The sequence below is a fragment of the Rhinatrema bivittatum genome, chromosome 2, assembly GCF_901001135.1.
Source record: "Rhinatrema bivittatum chromosome 2, aRhiBiv1.1, whole genome shotgun sequence".
NCBI lineage: Eukaryota > Metazoa > Chordata > Amphibia > Gymnophiona > Rhinatrematidae > Rhinatrema > Rhinatrema bivittatum.
Genome location: NC_042616.1, coordinates 428,235,765 through 428,255,421, shown reverse-complemented (window position 1 = coordinate 428,255,421; position 19,657 = coordinate 428,235,765). Strand labels below are relative to the sequence as shown.

Here is a 19,657-nt window from a genome sequence, read left to right as displayed (position 1 = left end):
ATGGGTGTGCCAACTGGCCAAGATGAAGAAACAGACTGTGAAATTTTAGCTAAAATCTCTACCTGGATAATATCAAGCTAGGATGAGATAACATTGTACAAATCTCATTGTTGTGTGAGTTTCCTCACTCTGAAGGATATCAAATCTTCACAAGAGTGCAGTGTTCTGTTCGTACGTTTCACTCTGCATATAAACGTGGCCCTTAACCCCTACACTAAAACCTAAACCTCACCTCGAGTTACTAGGTGGGCCTCCTTTAGAGATATAAATAGCCAACTACTACAAGGGCCTGGTAGATAGTCTGTCTGTCTTTCTCTCTCCCCCCAGTGGTAAAATAAGCACTTTGCAGGTAGGAAAATGCAATTATGTAGGTATTACTGCAAAGCTAATGTATTTTGCAATAATAAGTAAACAAAGCAGGAAGATAACACACATTGCAATAGGCTATTATCATAAAAGATGCCCCTTTTCCTATCACATGTGATATTTACAGCAGATTAATAAATCTAGGTCTTAGTTGGCTAAATATTGGGCTGTCTATACTCATCTTGACAGACTCTTTGGTTTCAATGTAGAATTTAAAAATAAGGTATTCCTTCCTTTCTTAAATTCCGCTACTGATACTGCTTGCGCTATTTTCTCCAGAAGGCTGGATTTTTTAAATTATTACTTGATTTCAGCCATCCCTTATTTAAGATAGCATTGCTCTGTTCTCTCTCTCTCTCTCTCCAGAATTCCCACCTCCGACTCTTCCCCAATTCATCCCATTTAAAAAATTTGCATTGCACTATGCATTATGGTGCTTTTCACATGTGAAAACACTATAACGCAATTTGATAAATGATCCTGTAAGTTAGAAAAATCTAAAAGTAGCTGTTGCGAGCATTAAAAATGTGCATGAAGCATTGACATTGTTTAAAAATACTAGAACGGATCTAAATGATCCTCTACTAGTAAAACTGATCCAAACCTTTCTGCCGGGAGCATAGTGATGTACTTAATAGTTAGTAATAGTTTGGGGTTTTGACTCTCCCAAGTAGAAGAAGTAGATGGTGTACTACCATCTAAGGGCATAGATTCTTAGTTTGGTTTCCTGAGTTACCGTGCAGTGGGACCACCCTGTCTGTGCTGGTCCAACTTTTAATTAATTTTTCAGGGAAAAACTGGCAAAGCACAAATAGGTCGCTGCACACATATAACTCCTCATTTGAAGTCACTGCATTGCTTCCCTATCCATTCCTGGATACAGTTCAAGCTTCTCTTACTCACAAGTGCCTTCACTCTGCAGCTCCTCACTACCTCTCTCTCTTATCTCTTTCTCTCTACACCCTCCTCGTGCATGCCACTCATCAGACAAGTCATTTCTATCTGTGCCCTTCTCCTCTACTGCCAATTCCCGATTCTGTGCTTTCTACCTGGCTGCACCGTGTGCTGGGAATAGATTGCCTGATTCCTGAGCTGGTGTGTCATGCTCCCTCTCTCATCTTGCTTAAAACCCATCTAAAAACCCATATTTTTTAGGCTTTTTTAAATCTTAAGCTTGATGGTTTGCTTTCAATCTCATTAGCTAACTATTTTTAACCACTGTCCCCAAGTCTCTTGCCCTGTATGTTTGTCTTGATTAGATTGTAAACTCTACTGAGCAGGGACTGTTTCTTATGTGCTGTTTTATCAATGTTGCGTACATCAAGTAGAGCTATCGAAATGTTAAGTAATAGTGGTATTAGTAGGGAAAGGACTCAGGAGTTCTCATGAACAGAGGCCTGGATAAAGAAGTGGAGATAGAGGAAGGAGTTTTTCCCATCCTTCCTGACCCTTATTTGGTTTCTCCCTTCGAGTAAGAATTTTCTTTTTGTGTCTACTGAGTACTCTAGGGCCCAAGGACTCAGATTTTGTGCCATGTAGAGGAAGCGGTATCTTTCTCTTAGAACATGAAGAGTAGTTGTGGCATCAAGGAGGCATGAACTCACTTTCATTACCAGAGAGAAGTTGTTGAGAGTGTCATTCAAGAATATATCATTACTAACCCAAGTGAGAAGGCATTTGGAAGGGAAGGAAATAATGCTGTACCAATCCGATACTGTCAGAAGAATGAAAAGGAGAATAGAGAAGCCTACAGGAGAGATATGATAATTGGGACTTTTCATTCTGGAGATTAATGGAGACTAAATTCTACCAATTCTATTTATTTATTTATTTATTTATTTATTTATTTATTTAATATACCGATATTCTGAAGCAATCATACAATATAATAAATATTATAAAAGCTATATAAATAACATCAACAATAAAATCATAACATAACAAAATATAATATATCACTACCATAAAAATGCAAATATTAACATAAAATAGATAAAAGAGAAATAAAACACAGCAAAGAAAAGAGAAGTCCCCTAGTTTACTTCAAATACAACACTGCCCTGGTTATTAAAATTTCATATTGACTCTCCAAACACCTGATCAAGTTTAAATTTATGGACTTTGGAGGAGGAATTAAACTCTAACAGAAATTTGGTTTCAATTGGGAGATATTTGCTGGAAATAGAAGGTCACAAATTTTATTTCAAATTCTGATTTTAAATCAATTGGACTTTAACATCCATGAGCTGTAAACATTTATTTCATCTTAACAACTATCAATAAAACTGAGCTGGAAACTATTCAGCTTCCAGTGGGATTATTTGTTACGGAGCGCTAGGAGAGCGGTCCGCTTACCAGGAGATGTGTGTTCTTGGGCCACGGATCGACCCTAGAGGAACTCTGAAGAGGTGCCCTGGTAGGCGAGGCATGCCCGAGCATAGGCTGGACAGGAACGAGGCTGGACTGAAGACAGATGCCTGGAGATACTGACCCTCCTCTGGACCTGCACACTTCGGAAGACCAACAACGCAATGGTGGTCTTATGAATAGTCCTCCGACCGTTCCAAGCCCTTTCGAACCTGCCGCAGGGTACAGCAAGAAGCGGCAGACCGGATGGAGGCCAGGGCAGTGAAGACCGGAACATGGAGATACAGACGAGACTCAGGAACGAGGTACTTGGATGCACAGACGAAGACTCAGGAACGAGGTACTTGGGTGCACAGATGAAGGCTCAGGAACGAGGTACTTGGGTGCACAGATGAAGGCTCAGGAACGAGGTACTTAGACGGTGACTTGGGTATACGGACATTGGCATGATCCCTTAGGGCGCCCTACCCAGCCAGTACCACTGGTCTGATCACGGACCACCCTGTCCTACATCCGCGGGAGCGGGACCAGTGCAGGAAGGGTACGAGGAACTGAAGAATCAGGAACAAGGTACTTGGATTGCACAGATGAGACTCAGGAACGAGGTACTAGGCATTCAGAAGACTTAAGCGAGGTACAAGGCATTGCACCACGAAGCACCCTACACAGCCCGCCCGTGGGGCTGGTTGCGGACCACGACATGGCATGCCAGGAAGAGTGGCACGAGGAACCAGGGGTTCAGGACAGCTGGACAAGATCACGGACATCAGGATCAGGAGACACAACATCTGGACTGGATCACGGACATCAGGAAGAAAGAACTCCAGGATGGTTGCAGGCTGTAGGAGCGGCTCCATGCCTCGAAGACCGAAGCAGGAAGAGCAGGGAGCTGCAGGCACCGTCAGGGACAGCCTCCCTGCCGGGCAAGGACCCGGGCTGAAGCAGCATCGGAACGGCAGCCCTGCTGCGAAGCTGAAGGGAGAGAGGCAGGCTGCAGGAGCGGCACCCGGCCATGAAGATGGACGAAGGGGCACAGGCAGCAGCAGAGACGGCCTCTCTGCCGTTTGAGGACCCCGACCGTGGCAACAGTGGCTCCTGCCACGAGAGATGGCTCCCGGCGACTCGGCCCTGCCACGCAGGGCAGGAGAACGTGGCTTCCGTGCCACGTTGGAAGGAGCAGCGTCAGCGGCCCGACTGGCCGCATGAAGGTAGGGAGCCTGCCCGCGTTCCTCGCGGGCAGGATCACAACATTATTGCTTCCATCTACTTCTATAAGATTATCTGCGCTTTTTACATTGGACTAAAGGGGCAGTTGAGAACTAAGCAAAGCAAAAGGGCCTAGAAGATTATCTTCCTCCTACAGGGAATTCTAGACATTCAAAGAATTTGACCACTTTTTTGAGTATTGAGCATTTAAAAACTGAACTGAGATGTATATCTCTTGGCCCCTATTTGGGACTATCTGCCCAGGGGTTACAATACCATCTTGGAAGCCCAGATAAAATGTATTTAATATATTAAAAAGGAATTAAGGAAGGCAAAATGACTGCCAGGATAGTTTAATGGTGAGGTGAAAGAGGTAGTTAATGCCAAAGGGGCATTGTTCAAGAAATGGAAAGAAGACCCAAATGAAGAAAACAAACAAAAAGCACAAACACTGGAAAGTTAGACGTAGAACAGCAGCAAGACAGAACAAGAAAGAATTTGAAAAAAAGCTTGCCAGAGATGCAAACACTAATAATAACATCTTTTCAGTTACATTTGAAGCAAACAAACTGTGAGGAAGTCAGCTGGGTCACTAGATGACCAAGGGGTAAAAGGGGTGGGAGCTCAGGGAGGACAAGGAAATAGCAGAAAAAGTGAATGGCTCACTCTTTACGGAGGAAGATATTAGGAGCATACGCACACCTCAAACATTCTTTGATGATGATAATTCTGAGCAACTAAAAACAAATCTCTGTGCTAATGGAGGATATAATAGATCAAATGACAATCTAAAGAATAATAAATCACCAGAACTGGATGGCATCCACTCCAGAGTTCTAAAAGCACTGAAATACTGAAATTGCAAACTGTGACCTGTTATTTTAAACCATCATAATACCTGAGGACTAGAGGATGGCCAATATAACACCAATTTTTAAAAAGGGCTCCAGAGCTGATCTGCGAAACTATAGACTAGTGAGACTGATGTTAGTGCCAGGCAAATTGTAGAAACTATTCTTAAAAACAAAACCACTGGCCACATAGAAAGACATAGCTTAATGGGGAAGAGTTAACATTGTTTTAGCAAAGGGAAACCTTATCTTATCAACCTGTAAATAAACATGTAGATAAAAGTGAGACAGTTGATATAGCTTATTTAGATTTTTAGAAGGCATTTGATAAAATCCCCCATGAGAGACTCCTCAAGAAATAAAAAAGTCATGAGATAAGAGGTTGTTAAATAAAAGACAGGAAACAGAGGATAGGACTAAATGAGTAATTTTCCAAATGGAGAAAGGTCATTAGTAGAGTGCCAAAGGGATTGGTACTAATATTTGTGCTGTTTTACATATTCATAAATGATCTGGAAAAGGGAATGATAAGTGATCAAATTTGCAGATAGCACAAAATTATTCAAAGTGGATAAAACAGCAAATTTTGAGGAACTGCAGAAGACGTTTGTGAGAATAGGAGACTGGGCTTCTGAATGGCAGATGAAATTTAAAGTGGAAAAGAGAAAAGTGATGCACATAGGGAAAAACAACTATAGGTACATAATGCTGGGTTCTGTAATTGGAGGCATTACCCAATAAAAGGATCTTGGAGTTCTTATGGACAATATATCGAAAACCTCACTTCAGCAGTCAAAAAGGCAAATAGAATGTTAGGAATTATATGAAAAAGAATGGAGAATAAAACTGAAAATATCATATTGCATCTGTATCAATCCATGGTGTGACTGTACCTTGAGTATAGTATGCAGTTTTGGTCACGCCACCTTAAAAAAGACATAATGAAATGAAAAAGGCCCAGAAAAGGGTGATAAAAATGATAAACATAAGAACATAAGAAGTTGTCATATTGGGTCAGTGGCTAATCCAGGCAAGTACCCAAACATTAAATAGATTCCATGCTACTAATGCCAGTAATAGCAGTGGCAATTCCCTAAGTCAACTTGACTAATAGCAGCTTATGGCATTCTCCTCCAGGAACTTATCCAAATCTTTTCTAAACCCAGCTACACTAACTGCCCTAACCACATCCTCCGACAACGAATTCCAGAGCTTAATTGTGCGTTGAGTGAAAAAGAATTTTCTCCGATTAGTTTTAAATGTGCTTCATGCTAAGTTCATGGAGTGCCCCCTAGTCCTTCTATTATCCGAAAGAATAAATAACCAATTGACATTTACCCATTCTAGACCTCTCATGATTTTAAACACCTCTATCAGCCGTCTCTTCTCCAAGCTGAAAAACCCTAATCTTTTTAGCCTTTTCTCATAGGGGAGCTGTTCCATCCCCTTTATCATTCTGGCTGGCCTTCTTTTCTGGCTGGCCTATATCTTTTTTGAGATGCGGGGACCAGAATGGTACACAGTATTCAAGGTGTGGTCCCACCATGGAGCGATATAGAGGCATTATGACATTCTCCATTTTATTCACCATTCCCTTCCTAAAAATTCCTAACATTCTGTTTGCTTTTTTGTCTGCCGCAGTACACCAAGCCGACTATGATGCCTAGATCTCTTTCCTGAGTGATAACTCCTAATATGGAACCTAACATCCTGTAACTACAGCATGGATTAATTTTCCTTATATGTATCATCTTGCACTTGTCCACATTAAATTTCGTCTGCCATGTAGAAACCCAGTCTTCCAGTCTCGCAAGGTCCTCCTGCAATTTATCACAATCCGCCTGTGATTTAACTTCTCTGAATAATTTTGTGTCATCTGCAAATTTGATAACCTCACTCGCTGTATTCCTTTCCAGGGGTGGAACGGCTCCCTTATGATGAGAGACTAATCAGGTTAGGGTGCTTCAACTTGAACAAGAGATGACTGAGAGAGGACATGATAGAAGTTTATTAGATCATGAGTGGGGTAAAACAGTTCAGTAAAGGGCAGTTATTTACCCTTTCAAATGCTACTAAAACAAGGGGACACTCCATGAAACTAATAATCAGATTAAAAAAAAAAAAATCAAAGAAAGTATTTTTTCACTCAGCGCACAATCAAGCTGTGGAATCTGTTGTTAGAGGACATGGTCAAGATGACTAACATAGTGGGGTTTAAAAAAGGTTTGGGCAACTTCTGAGGAAAAGTCCATAAAACATTATTAGCCAGGTAGACTAAGGAAAGCTATTGCTCTCCTTGAGATTAAGTAACAAGAAATAAATCTACTTTTTGGGATCTGCCGGGTACTTGTAATCCAGATGGCTTCTGTAGGAGACAGGATGCTGGGCTCGTTGGACCTTAGTCTGGCCCAGCATGGCAATTCTTATGTTCTTAATTTTCTCTGTTTCTTCTTTCATTCTCCTTGGGCAGTGTTTAAGACATCCGTTAATCTGAACATTTTGAGGAGAGGAAACAGAACTGAAAGAATGAGCAGAAAAGGAAAAAAGAGCAAAGCTGCAGAAGGCAGGAAGATGTGGTGAGATCCGAGAAAACTGGAGTCTTTGTATTGTAGGTTTTGATACTTTTTAAAAAGACCAACAAAACCTTGTTGCAGTATGTGAACATTCAAGATCACAGCGGTCTCTTCTTCAGACATGACACATATGAAAGAAGGAAGAAAGAGATAGGAATGTAGTGTGTAAAAATGGTGTTTGGGCAATTGATCTAGATTAAAATTAATTATATAAGGTCTGCAAGAAAATGCTAGAACAAAATAAAAATAACAGTTTACTCGCTTTTTGCTGTACACTGTTTGGTTTATAATCAAGAAAACATTTTGAAAGTTATTCTGTGTAGGTAGAGACATTTAAATACCTTCAAGGAATGAATGCACAGAAGGCAGGCCTCTTTCAAAGGAAAGCAGGCTCAGGAAAGAAGGGTCATGGGATGAAGGTGAAATATTTCTTTGCAATGAAGGTAATGAAAGCATGCAGCAGCCTCCTAGTGGAGGTGGTGGAGATCAGGACAGTATCTGAATTCAAGAAAACATGGAACAAGCTGAGGGAGCTGAGCAGAAGATGTGGCAGGGCAGATTGGCTGGACCTAGTGGTCTTTATCTGCCACCATGCTCTATACTTCAATTATTTTTTTTCTCTAAAAAGTGGTGGATGAGTCAAACTGCATAATATATGATGCTTGTTACATGTTCCACCTGCAATAGCAAGTACACATGCCAACAAACTTCTAGTAAAGAGGGAACATTAAAAATAAGAGGGCTACTTACATTTTCAGAAGATATAAAAATGTTTCTTTTGGCTAAAACCCTTCCCAGTATAACTTTCTTTGTTACAAATTCTTTAAAGTTCTTCAGTTCATTTTATCTCCTCCAGTTATTCAGAGCCAGCAGCAGAGCTTGGTTCTGATGAGGATGATTGAAAATACCAGGTTTTTATAGTGTTTTTTTTTTTTTTTGCTCCGAGTGGCTAGTGTTTAGGGCCCTGGGCACTGTTGCCTATGATTAATTATTCCCGCCCTGTGATTTCTTTCGGTATCCTTTTCGAATAACTATCATTCAGTTAATAGTAGGGGAAAGATAATGACAGGCTTGAAGGCTGATGCAACTTGCACACGCTCATTAGGGTCTTATTGAAAGGAAGCCACTGCTCTGAAATTGTACTCTACACAAATAAATTGTAGTAAGCACCTCTTGAAATTGTAGTTTAATAAACAAATTGTATGATTGAAATAAGTTGTCAAGTAATTTACCGTAATTAAACACAAGAGATTCTTCTATTCCAAACCTCAAGCGCCTTAGCATTTGGGAGATTTGAATCAGTCACGGGTCCTTGCCACACTGAACAATAGAATCCAAATAACTGGGAAACATATTAAACTCTACAAGTTCTCATGTATCAAGCAGGGCACATGAAATCAAGCATAAAGAAAAGAACATAAGAAATGTCATATTGAGGCAGACCAATGATCCAATGAGCCCAACTTGGGATGTTTGGAAGAAGTACCCAACAGATCTTAATGGGGAGATTCATTCGTTGTTCCTTCACAGTCCCCAGCAGTAAGTGATTCCCAAGCCTACCAAATCAACAGTTAATGGATTTGTCATCCAGAAACTTAACCACATCTCCAGCAACAAATTCAACAGCTTCATTCTGCATTGACTGAAAAAAATACTTTCTTAAAAACATAAGAATATAAGACCTGCCATACTGGGTCAGACCAAGGGTCCATCAAGCCCAGTATCCTGTTTCCAACAGAGGCCAAGCCAGATCACAAGTACCTGGCAGGATCCCAAGGGGTAGATATTTTCCAAGCTACTTATCCCAAGAATAAGCAGTGGATTTCTGCAACTCTACCTTAATAATTGTTAACAGACTTTTCCTCCAGGAACAAATTTCGAATAGCAGGTCTGCAATTTCTTTTCTCAGTTCTTTCAGAACTTCTTAAATTTGTTTTAAATCTACTACCAGTTAGTTTCATAGAGGTCGATATTCAAAACGCTTTCAGTGCTATTTTGCTGGATAGGTAGGACAAAGGCTAAATAGCGGCCACTGAATATGCGCCTATATTCAGCGACCGATGCTTAGCCACATAAGTCACTTATTCAGCTAAAAACTTAGCTGCATAAGTTGTGGGCATCTAGTGGGCAGATTGGGGTAGATCAAGTTAGCCGCATAACTTATCCGTCTAACTAGCAATTTTTGGAATTAGCCGCATAAGATATATGGGCTAACTTAGGTGCACTTGATAGCAGGTCTAGACTTAGCCAGTTAGAATTTATCTGGCTTATTATGCGAATATCCTGCGGTTTAGCCGTATCTTGGAATATACATTGTAACTTAGGGGGTCATTTTCCAAAGGGATCGCATGCGATAGCTAAGTCGGGGCAGAGTCTGCACCAGAAGAGGAGGAGTTGGGGTGGCATCGGGGCGGACTCCGTGACGACTTTGCTGACGCCAAAAAGGTAGGACACCTTATCGCTGCCAGCAGCTCGCCCAATAGCGCTACCTTTCACGGTGGCGCTATTGGGTGCGAAAGCCGGCAGTGATCGCACCGCGGAGGTGCGATCGCTGCTGGCTTTCACAGGCCCGTCCCCCGCCCCCCGGTACCGCACGATTCATAAAGGCCTGCGATCTTAGAAAATCCAGGACTTAGCTGGATAAATTCTATTCAGCAAAGTTGCTCAACTGGACAGTTCTGAATATCAGGCCCAAGTTTTTTATATTTGCCAGATAGAAAAAAGTTTCCTCTTCTGGGGATGCAGTGGAGAAATTGTTGTTTCAAGTTAATAGTTTGGATCTTATAGGGTTTTCAGAAGAGCCAAGATCTGATATCATAGAGCTACATTGTAAATTACATTCATGCAGAAGTCAAATAAGCAGCCTTTGCTGAGATCATTTTTTTTCTCAAAGATACTTTTTTCTTGGGACAAAAGATTGCTATTTTCCTGATGTGGTTAAAGAAATAACATAGAAGGAAGATATTTCTTGTTAAAAAACAAACAAACAAACAAAAAACAACCCAGAGAGTTCATGCTCTTGGAGCAACTTTTGTCTTAAAATTTCCTTGTAAATGTGTGGTAAGATTGGATAGAATGAAAAAATCTTTTTGATCCCTATTTTGACGAACCCTTCCAACTGGAAGGGTTCGTCAAAATAGGAATGTATTGGATAGTGCTGTCTCATAATACCTTTGGAACTAGGCTTTAATAGCATATATCTTGTCTATTGATGTTCAACATTTTCCTTTATTACTCTCCCCCAAATTGTGGCCTAAATAACGGCCGATATAAATAAAGCTTTGATTAATTTTATTTTCCTTAGTTTTGTGGATTCTGTATAGAATGCTGTGCTTTCTCTCTCTATATCTAAAGGTCTCTAAAATGTGGTGGGTGAATGCTGGAAGCTGCTGGGAGTGGTTGTACTGTACCACAATCCCAGCAGCTGGAGGGGAGTTTTATAGAGGTACCGGGTGTAGAGAGGGAGAGGAGGGGGTTTTGACAAACTTTTGCCATCTGGGGAAGGGGCAGGGGAGCAGTTTACTTGGGGGTGGTTTTTGGGGGTGAGGGACTCAGTCTTGCAGGACCCCTTATGCATAGCAGTTGATGGGGATAATTTGGAAATCTTTAGCTCAGGACATTCTTTACTTATAGGCACATGGACTACTTTTGCTTTTAATGGAACCTCTCTGTTGGGATGCCCTAACTCTCCTGTTTTCATTAGTATCCTTCAAAGATACATTCCTCCGAACCTTGCACTGCTGGGTGACTGTTGGCTTTCCCCTTGTTCTAGTTTAAAAGCTGCATAATTGGTATAAGTATCGGCTGTCAAGGTAAGGTGTCAAGACAGGACAGTGATGCTGGGACACGGATTTTAGTTTCCCAGCCGGTTAACTGTGGTGAATGAGAAATAAAAGTTTGTGTGAGAAAAAAAATCATAATTTTACACCTTGACAGACAATTTCCATTAAGGAGAAATTAACTTCTGTACAGTTTTTTTTCCCTGTATGAAAAAATTAAGGCTAGGATTTGAGATAAAATCCTAACAGACACTGTTGTCAGCCTGTGCCTATTTATCTGGGAATTGTGTCTGTTTTTTAACTCGCCTTAATTGTTTCCCTGTTAAGCTGGAGGTGTTTTCTCCCCTTTGTCATGCAGAGCCAAAGTAAAAGGAAGATTGATAGAAGCAAAAAAGAAAGGAAAATAAGAACTCTCTTGTGTTTCATGAAAGAACACAGTGAAATGGTGTAAAGAGAATCTCAGATGAACAGTGTAGCATGCTGTAATAGAATTAAAAATGGAACACAGTATCTAAATATTAACCTGGTTAAATACCAAACAATATCTCCACATTCAAATAAGGAAGAGAGATGTAATAATTATCTCTCTAAAGATATTGTATGGCGTGTGTGAGTGTAAATTAAGCAAAATTCTGGAAGAGTGAGTATGTGACAAATACGTCCGGAGGAAGAAAAAAAAGATATATTGCTTCTGTAACATTAAAGATAGGGAAATATAAATTATCATTTTATTTTTCCACAAAGCATATTAAAGTTCAACTAGCCTGCACGGATCACACATAGCAAGACAGTAGCATACCTGGTACAAGATCACCAGGGCCAGTGTAGTTAGAATACACATTGTTGTTTTATTTAAAGTCAGGACACACTTTTGGCTTCTGACGGCATCTATTCCAGTGAAGGCGGCTTCATCCAGATGCTGCATCGTCAGAGTACCCTGTGGCCACTCAAGCTGTGATCGCCAGCTAAGAGGTCTCTAACTACGTGTGCCAGATACGGCATGGGGTGAAGAGCCACTGAAAATACATAAGTGCATGCACAAATACTAAGAGCTACAACGAAGTGTTAGACACTTTCAACAGTAACTACACATATATAGCAGCTGAGAAGTTCAGAGATAAAGAGAGAACACAGAGATATTGTGCACACATATAAGGGACATCCTTAATAGAGAGGACACTGCAAATACAGAGAACAGAAGTAGAAAGCAAGAGAAAGAGAGTTTATAGAGCCAAGACATTTAAACAAACAAAAAAAAGTTATATTTACCTTTGGATTTTTCTTCAAGTATCCTGGGTATGCTGGAAAAAATATAACCAAACTTAGTAAAGTTAAAAATATAGCATATTGTATTGTAAGTTGTTATTTACTGTTAAGATACTTATCTGATTGGGGGAGAGTCTGTACAGAGCAGGTTCTGAGTACAATTTGGGGAGAATCTATAGGAGACAACAGAAAAGATTGTGTTAAATGCTGTTTACTTAAATTGAAAAGGTTATTCTTTTGCCAGCCACTGAAAACATCACAATGGTTTTAAATAAAGTTTTTGTTTTTTTAAACTTTGGGGCGGATTTTAAAAGGGTTACGTGCGTAATATACGCGCGTAACCCTTTTTAACCCGCTCCTGTCCGCGCCGAGCCTATTTCGCATAGGCCCGGCAACGCGCGCAAGCCCCGGGATGCTCGTATATGTCCCAGGGCTTGAAAAAAGGGGCGGGGGCGGGACCGAGGCCTCCAGCCCAGCGGCCGTGCTGGCGAATTGCGCGCCGGCACTCGGCCAGCGCGCGCAACCTACGCCTGCCCAGAGGCAGGCGTAAATAAGAAAATAAAGGTGGGGGGGGGGGGATTTAGGTAGGGAACAGGGAAAGCCATCGGGGCTCCCCTAGGGCTCGGTGCGCGCAAGGTGCACATGTGCACCCCCTTGTGCGTGCCGACCCCGGATTTTATAACATGCGTGTGCAGCCGCGCGCATGTTATAAAATCGGGCGTAGATTTGTGCACGCCGGGTTGCGCGCACAAATCTACGCCTGCGTGTACCTACTAAAATCTGGCCCTTTGTCTCTGACAATTTTGATTCCCGTCTAAATTATTGCTGTCAAGACTCTGCGAGGCAGTCTGGGTGGGTTCTGTCCTTAGTTTCTTTTTGACAAGACCCAGCCGGAAGAAGAGCAGTATTATTTGTCCCCTCTCAATTGGTACTTTAGTGATAGTGACTCCCTTACTGACATCCAAAACCCCCAGCAGTTGTAGTTTTCATCACAGCCACCGAAATGGGAGAGTCACTAGCATAAAGTGTCCGATTGGTGAGAGTCCAAACAACTACTCTATTACAGATACAATTCTCCTAATATCACAGTACATTCAATAAGCTCTGTGTTCACTAATCTCTCTTTAAATGTAAACTCTTTGCAAAACGAAAACATTTTTCTCACCAGCCCAGAGCTCAGCTCTTCTACTGAGGGCCAAAACTTCCTCTACAGCAGTGATGGCAAACTCCAGACCTCTAGTGCCACAAACAGGCCAGGTTTTCAGGATATTCATTGCACATTCATTGTGGATATCCTGAAAACCTGGCCTGTTTGTGGCACTCGAGGACTGGAGTTCGCCATCACTGCTCTAGAGTGTCACATGACAGCATCTGAGCTGAACAAAGAACTTGTATCATTTTATAACAAATTCTTCTAAAAAGAAAAAGGCCATTGACTAATTCAAATCTTGACATCTGACACTGCCTCTCATTGGCTAAGAGAATAATAGTAAATAAGAGGTCAGCTAATGAAGTGAAATAAGCAGTGTGTAATTGATTTTTCAGCCAATGAAATCATAAGCTTAAGCAGCATTGATCAGAGTAGACCTCCATATATTTTCAATAGAACATGTTCTTTCCCTATTAATTTAAAATTAAAGTCACATTCATGTCTGAAATATGCATTAGCTTAATTATAACAATATACTTCTCTTCGTTACATTTTCAAACTTCTCCAACTTATAGATCACAAAAAACAAAGGGTCACTTAAAACCTCACAAAAGTATTTTTTAATAAGTTATCTACACACTGGCTAGTGGCTAATGAGACTTTTTCTCTGAGTAATTTAAAATACTTTCAGTGCTTTCATCTAGTCAGGGGAATCTCAGTCAGTAACATTTATTCATAGCAGGCTGTTTTAACAGAGAATTTCATAGAAACATAGAAATGATGACAGAAAAGGGTTAAAATGATCCATCCAGTCTGCCCAGCAAGCTTAAAGTAGTAATTGCCACGCTGTGCAGGTTAATCCCATATTTCTCTTAAGAGTAATATCTGTCACTCTGTGCAGTTATCCCCAAGCCTTATGATACCCATACAAATTTTAGCTAGTAACATTTTTTACTGGGTGATGAGCTTTCTTGAAAATTCAGACCGTGCTGCTTGAATGTGCTTTGCTTATGGACTTGGCCTTAGAAGCAGTCCTGTGCATTTTCCCTTATGTGCAGAAATTACATCTGGTAGGATGCAATTACAGCACATCTGAAATATGCATTCCTTTATCATCTTAGCCTTTTCAGTATTGTAAAACCATATTACATGTACCATCAGGAATTCCAAAACTCAAAAATCCCTCTCTGACAGAGATTACATCACCACAAGAAAAACAAACGGCAATCACGTAAGGGGAAAAAAGTCTTCATTCTCACAATCAGTGCCTTCCTGTATTCCCAAATTCTTTAAGGAAAGATAGCTGCTTGGTTATCATCTGTGTGTGTGTGTGTGTGTGTGAGTGCATTCGCCTATGTATGAGAGACCATTTTTAGCTGTTTCCATGGCATTCAGCTACTATATATAAAAAAAACAGTCTCTGGTGCTTCTCTCACAGAGACTTACCTTTGAAGTCTCTGTGAGAGAAATACAGCTATAGTATATTTTAAGAGACTAACCAGTTGAGAAAAAAAATATTTAATTGTATAAGCTTCATATTTTTAGGTTATTTGCCTTATCCTTTATTGGGTTATGGTCTAATGCTGTTTTTAATGTGTTGTTGAATGTAAATTTATTGTCTAATAATATTATGCCACCAGGTTTATCTGTAGAGTTTTGAGATTACAGGTAATCAGATTTTTATTTAATGTTAATTCATTTTTTTTTATAATTTTGATAACTATTTTTATTATGTATATGATTTTTTATCGTTGATGTTGTACATCACTGTGGGTAGGTTTGCTGAAATAGCGATTAACAAATTACTAAATTGAATTAAATATAAGACCCTGCTGCAAACATCCAGAAATACATGGTACAAATACAGGGCTTTTTTTCTCTCTTAAGTCCTAATTTTAAAAAGCCAGTGCCTGTAAAAATCGAGGAATACGCACATGTCCGGGCCGTGTGCGTGCCGACCACATTTTAAAAACTGCCCGGCCATGCATGTATCTCCCAATACACGCAGAAGTGCTGGGCTTGGTGAAGGGTTGGGCCGGGGGGCGGGGGTGGAGGCCTACTGGGACAGCGGCCATTAGGTCCTGTCCCGGGAAAGCAATTTATTTCAGCTGTTGAGGCAAAGTAATTAAAAAACAAAACAAAAAAAAATGTGATTAATTAGGGTAAGTTTAGGGGTTGGAGAGGAGAGGGGGAAAAGGGAGGAAGGATAGGTAAGGGTATAGGAAACTTCCCTCCCAGTCCGCTCCTTAATTGGAGCAGACTGGGAGGGAACTGGGGAAGGGCCTGTTGCATTGCCACGCGTTTCTTTAGAAAATTCCCCCCGCTGCGCGTGTTAGAGGACACTTGCCCGAACATTCACGCACTGACATTCAAATCAGCCACGCATGTGTGTGCGGGAATCGTATTTTATAACGTGCACTCGCTAACACACGCATGTTATAAAATCAGCGCGTCCATGTGTGCGCGCCGGGAACCACATCGCACATGGACGTGCGAGCGTGGGTTTTAAAATCTACCCCTTAATGTTCCTAGTGAAAGCAAAAACGTGTGCTTAGGAGTGAAATGTTTCTCCTTTATGTTCCAAGCTCCTCATAAGGCAATGAGGGCAAGGCTGAGAGTGTAATGTGTATAAGACACTAATTAAATTATATTTTCTTTCTTCAGCATGAGCGTTAAATTTCTCTTACTAATGTATAATACTAATTCTCTATATATATATTTAATTTGCAACACTCCACAAAGAGTTTGCCTTTGAAAATGAGCTTGCAGCCCTGTGAAAACTGCAAGCTCCACCGGGTGGTTCATTATTGCCCTTTTAAAGACTGATTTCATTTCCTTAGGGTGTACTTTCAGCATCCCAACCCAAATGGTACTTTAAGAACCTTAACTGAAGATGAAATGCATTCCAAATTATGTTCTCATGGGACACAAAGAGAGCACTTTTCTATGCGCTGCAGCTGTTTACATGTATGAAATGGTGTTCTGATCGTGGTCCACCCTGTGTGTGGGTAAAAGGATGCACATTGAGAATTGGTGCAAAGCCAGTGGATAAAGAGGGGCACACGGGCTTTGATCCAATGCGGACAGTTTGAAATTTGAGCCATCTGCTAGTAGGGCAAAAGTCGATGTGCTTGCACAATTCTGAAATAATTAATCTTTCGATCCAAAGACTTAATTTCCTGCAGCTTCTGAAAGGAAAACATTCAACAGGAAAAAATTCAGATAAGCAAAAACCTGTGCCAAAAGCACTTTGGAACTTTTGTTTAGTTCTTAATTTTAACTCTTTTGAGCAAAGGTCCCAGGGTGCCTTTCAGAAAAATTTGATTGCATAATTTTGAGGGCAAATTCTTTTCCTTCCTTAGGCCTAGATTTCCATGGTTTGAGCTGGAGAGAGAGAGAAAGAGAGAGAGAGATAAAAAGAGAGAAAGAAAGAAGCTCTGGAGTGGCCACATATTAGTCATCTATTTATACCACTGTAGGAGGTTCAACTAGTAACTCGAGGTGAGGTTTTGATGGTGGTCTAGGGTTTTCATGCACAGTCAGAGGTACGAACAGCACAGGACACAGTGACATCAGTGAACATTTGATGTGATTTGGAATGAAGAAAGGAATACAAAGATGAGATTTCTACAATCTACTCTCTCCCAGAATCCAAGCAAATCCCCCTCCCCCACAGAGTTCCACAAGGCTCTTCCCTATCCTCCACATTATTCAACATCTACATGACCCCACTATGCAGACTCCTCAACGAAACAGGACTGCTACATTACGTATATGCTGATGATGTACAAATCTTACTCCCAATCAAAGACTCCATTGAACACACCCTAGAGCGATGGAACGCACACCTATCATCAATAAAGCACCTACTATCACAATTATCCCTTACTCTCAACTACACCAAAACTGAAATCCTATACATATCCAGAAAACCCTCCCCACCACCCTCCACCGACCCCTCCACACAACGTCTTACAAACCAAACACTCTCTATAGTCAAAACCCTTGGCATCATGCTTGACAATCAACTAAACTTCAAGAAACACATCAACAACCTATTAAAAGACGGATTTTACAAACTCCAAATCCTAAGAAAGCTCAAGCGACTGCTATACCCACAAGACTTTCGATCAGTTCTACAGGCTCTTCTCTTCTCTAAACTTGACTACTGCAATGCCCTACTACTGGGTCTCCCAGCCTCCACTCTCAAACCCATTCAACTACTCCAAAATGCTGCCGCCAGAGCCCTCACAAACAGCAAGAGATCAGACCACATCACACCCATCCTTAAAGACCTACACTGGCTTCCAATCCCTCAGAGAATACAGTACAAAACCTTAACCATCATTCACAAAATCCTCCACAATGACAAAACCAACTGGCTGCCCACCCCCCTTCTCCTCCATACTCCCACACGGAATCTTCACTCCTCAAACTCTGGACTCCTACAAACGCTGCCCCCCAAAGCCACTCAATGGATATCCACAAGGGATTGAACTTTTTCAATTGCCAGCCCCACCCTTTGGAACAAACTTCCCACAGAACTAAGAACAGATCCATGCACCCAATCGTTCAATAAAAATCTTAAGACATGGTTATTCCACAAAGCTTTCCGAACAACATACGCGAACCAACCCCAAAACAGGCCCTAACCCTGCAGTCAGGATAAACACCGCCCTTCACCACCACACCAACAAATCTATCCATCCACACAATAGACACTATGCTCCCCTTAACACTTTTTCCTCTCCATCACGATCCATTCAACATAAGTCCCTTATTACTGTCTTTGTTACAACATATATCTAATGTTAATTATTGTTATTTTAATGTTATTCTAATGTTAATTATTGTTATTCTATTCTTACTTATTATGTCTATTCCCTATCTAATGTTAATTACTGCCATTCTAATGTTACTCTAATGTTAATTATTGTTATTCTAGTTTTACTTATGCTGTCCATTCTTCTGTCAATACTGATTACTGCCATTACTAGCACTGTTTTTTACTCATGTTACCACTATAACATCATATTACTTTTCTCTAATCATTTTTGTACCTGACAAAAGGAAATCCCTTTCCTCTTGCACCTTCAAGTTACATGTAAACCGATGTGATGTGTAAATCGAACATCGGTATATAAAAACAAACAAACAAACAAATAAATAAATAAATCGTTGTGTTCCTTTCCTCATTCCAAATCACATCAAATGTTCACTGATGTGTACTGTGCTGTTCGTACCTCTGACTGTGCATGTAAAACTGGCATCCAAATGCTAGACCACCACCAAAACCTCATCTTGAGTTACTAGTTAACCCTCCTATAGTGGTATAAATAGATGACGAATATGTGGTCACTCCAGAGCTTCTTTCTCTCTTTCTCTTTCTCTCTCTCTCTCTCCTGTTTCAGGCATACAATGTTAAACACCCCTCATTTAAACCCCACCCAAACTCCTCCCCCTTGACTAAACTTTCAAAATTTTCGTTCATGTTTTGCGATGCAAAAAAATAACACATGCATTATGGCATTAAGGCCCTAACGTGATTTGAAAAGTGACCCTGCTAAGTTGTAAAAAAAATACTTAGGAAAAAGATATAATATTTTAAAATTGAAAAAGAAAATAAGAAAATATAAATGCCTCTCAGGGAAATACAATAGAGAATGAAAAATGAAATTCTAATTTCTGAGCTTTATCCCTTGTTTTTGAAAAATCTTTGTAAAAGGCTTCAAAAAGTTTCAGACTAAAATAATCACAATTCTGTTTAAAAAAGTTTATATTTACATAAGAAAATCACTTCAATATACATCATATTTTCATATTTTAAAATTGTGCAAGCAAACTGACCTGCATATCTTTTCTTCTTTATATTGACCAACTCTTCAATCTGGTCAAAGTATTATCAAACTATAGTCACCTGTTCCCAGCTATCATCAAACACCATAAAGTATTTCCAAGCTGAAGTAAACCTTTATAGGACATAATTTAACTATTATTGGAGGTACTCAGGGTCCAGGCTAAAGATGATGGTGGCAAGGCTAAAGAAAGAAATGAGAAGAGAAAGTTGTGCTCAATAAAATCTTGGTAAGAAAATGGTTC

At 40.4% G+C, this 19,657-nt stretch overlaps 1 protein-coding gene and 1 pseudogene across 3 annotated transcripts in view; one reads left to right on the top strand and one right to left on the bottom strand.

Annotated features, from left to right (window-relative positions):
* The window catches only part of LOC115084895 (vomeronasal type-2 receptor 26-like), a 75,220-nt gene that overhangs the window by 47,969 nt on the left and 7,594 nt on the right, over positions 1 to 19,657 (bottom strand). The window contains exons 2-5 of one of the 3 annotated variants that reach the window (XM_029590289.1): positions 19,406 to 19,596; positions 12,412 to 12,581; positions 11,942 to 12,158; positions 5,684 to 5,716 (exon numbers count right to left, since the gene is read on the bottom strand). The gene's annotated coding sequence lies outside the window, so the exon portion shown is untranslated. The remainder of the gene's footprint in view (positions 1 to 5,683; positions 5,717 to 11,941; positions 12,159 to 12,411; positions 12,582 to 19,405; positions 19,597 to 19,657) is intronic. The other 2 variants (XM_029590288.1, XM_029590291.1) reach the window with 2 other exon arrangements.
* Positions 3,746 to 19,657, top strand: part of LOC115083318 — a 62,071-nt pseudogene continuing 46,159 nt past the window's right edge.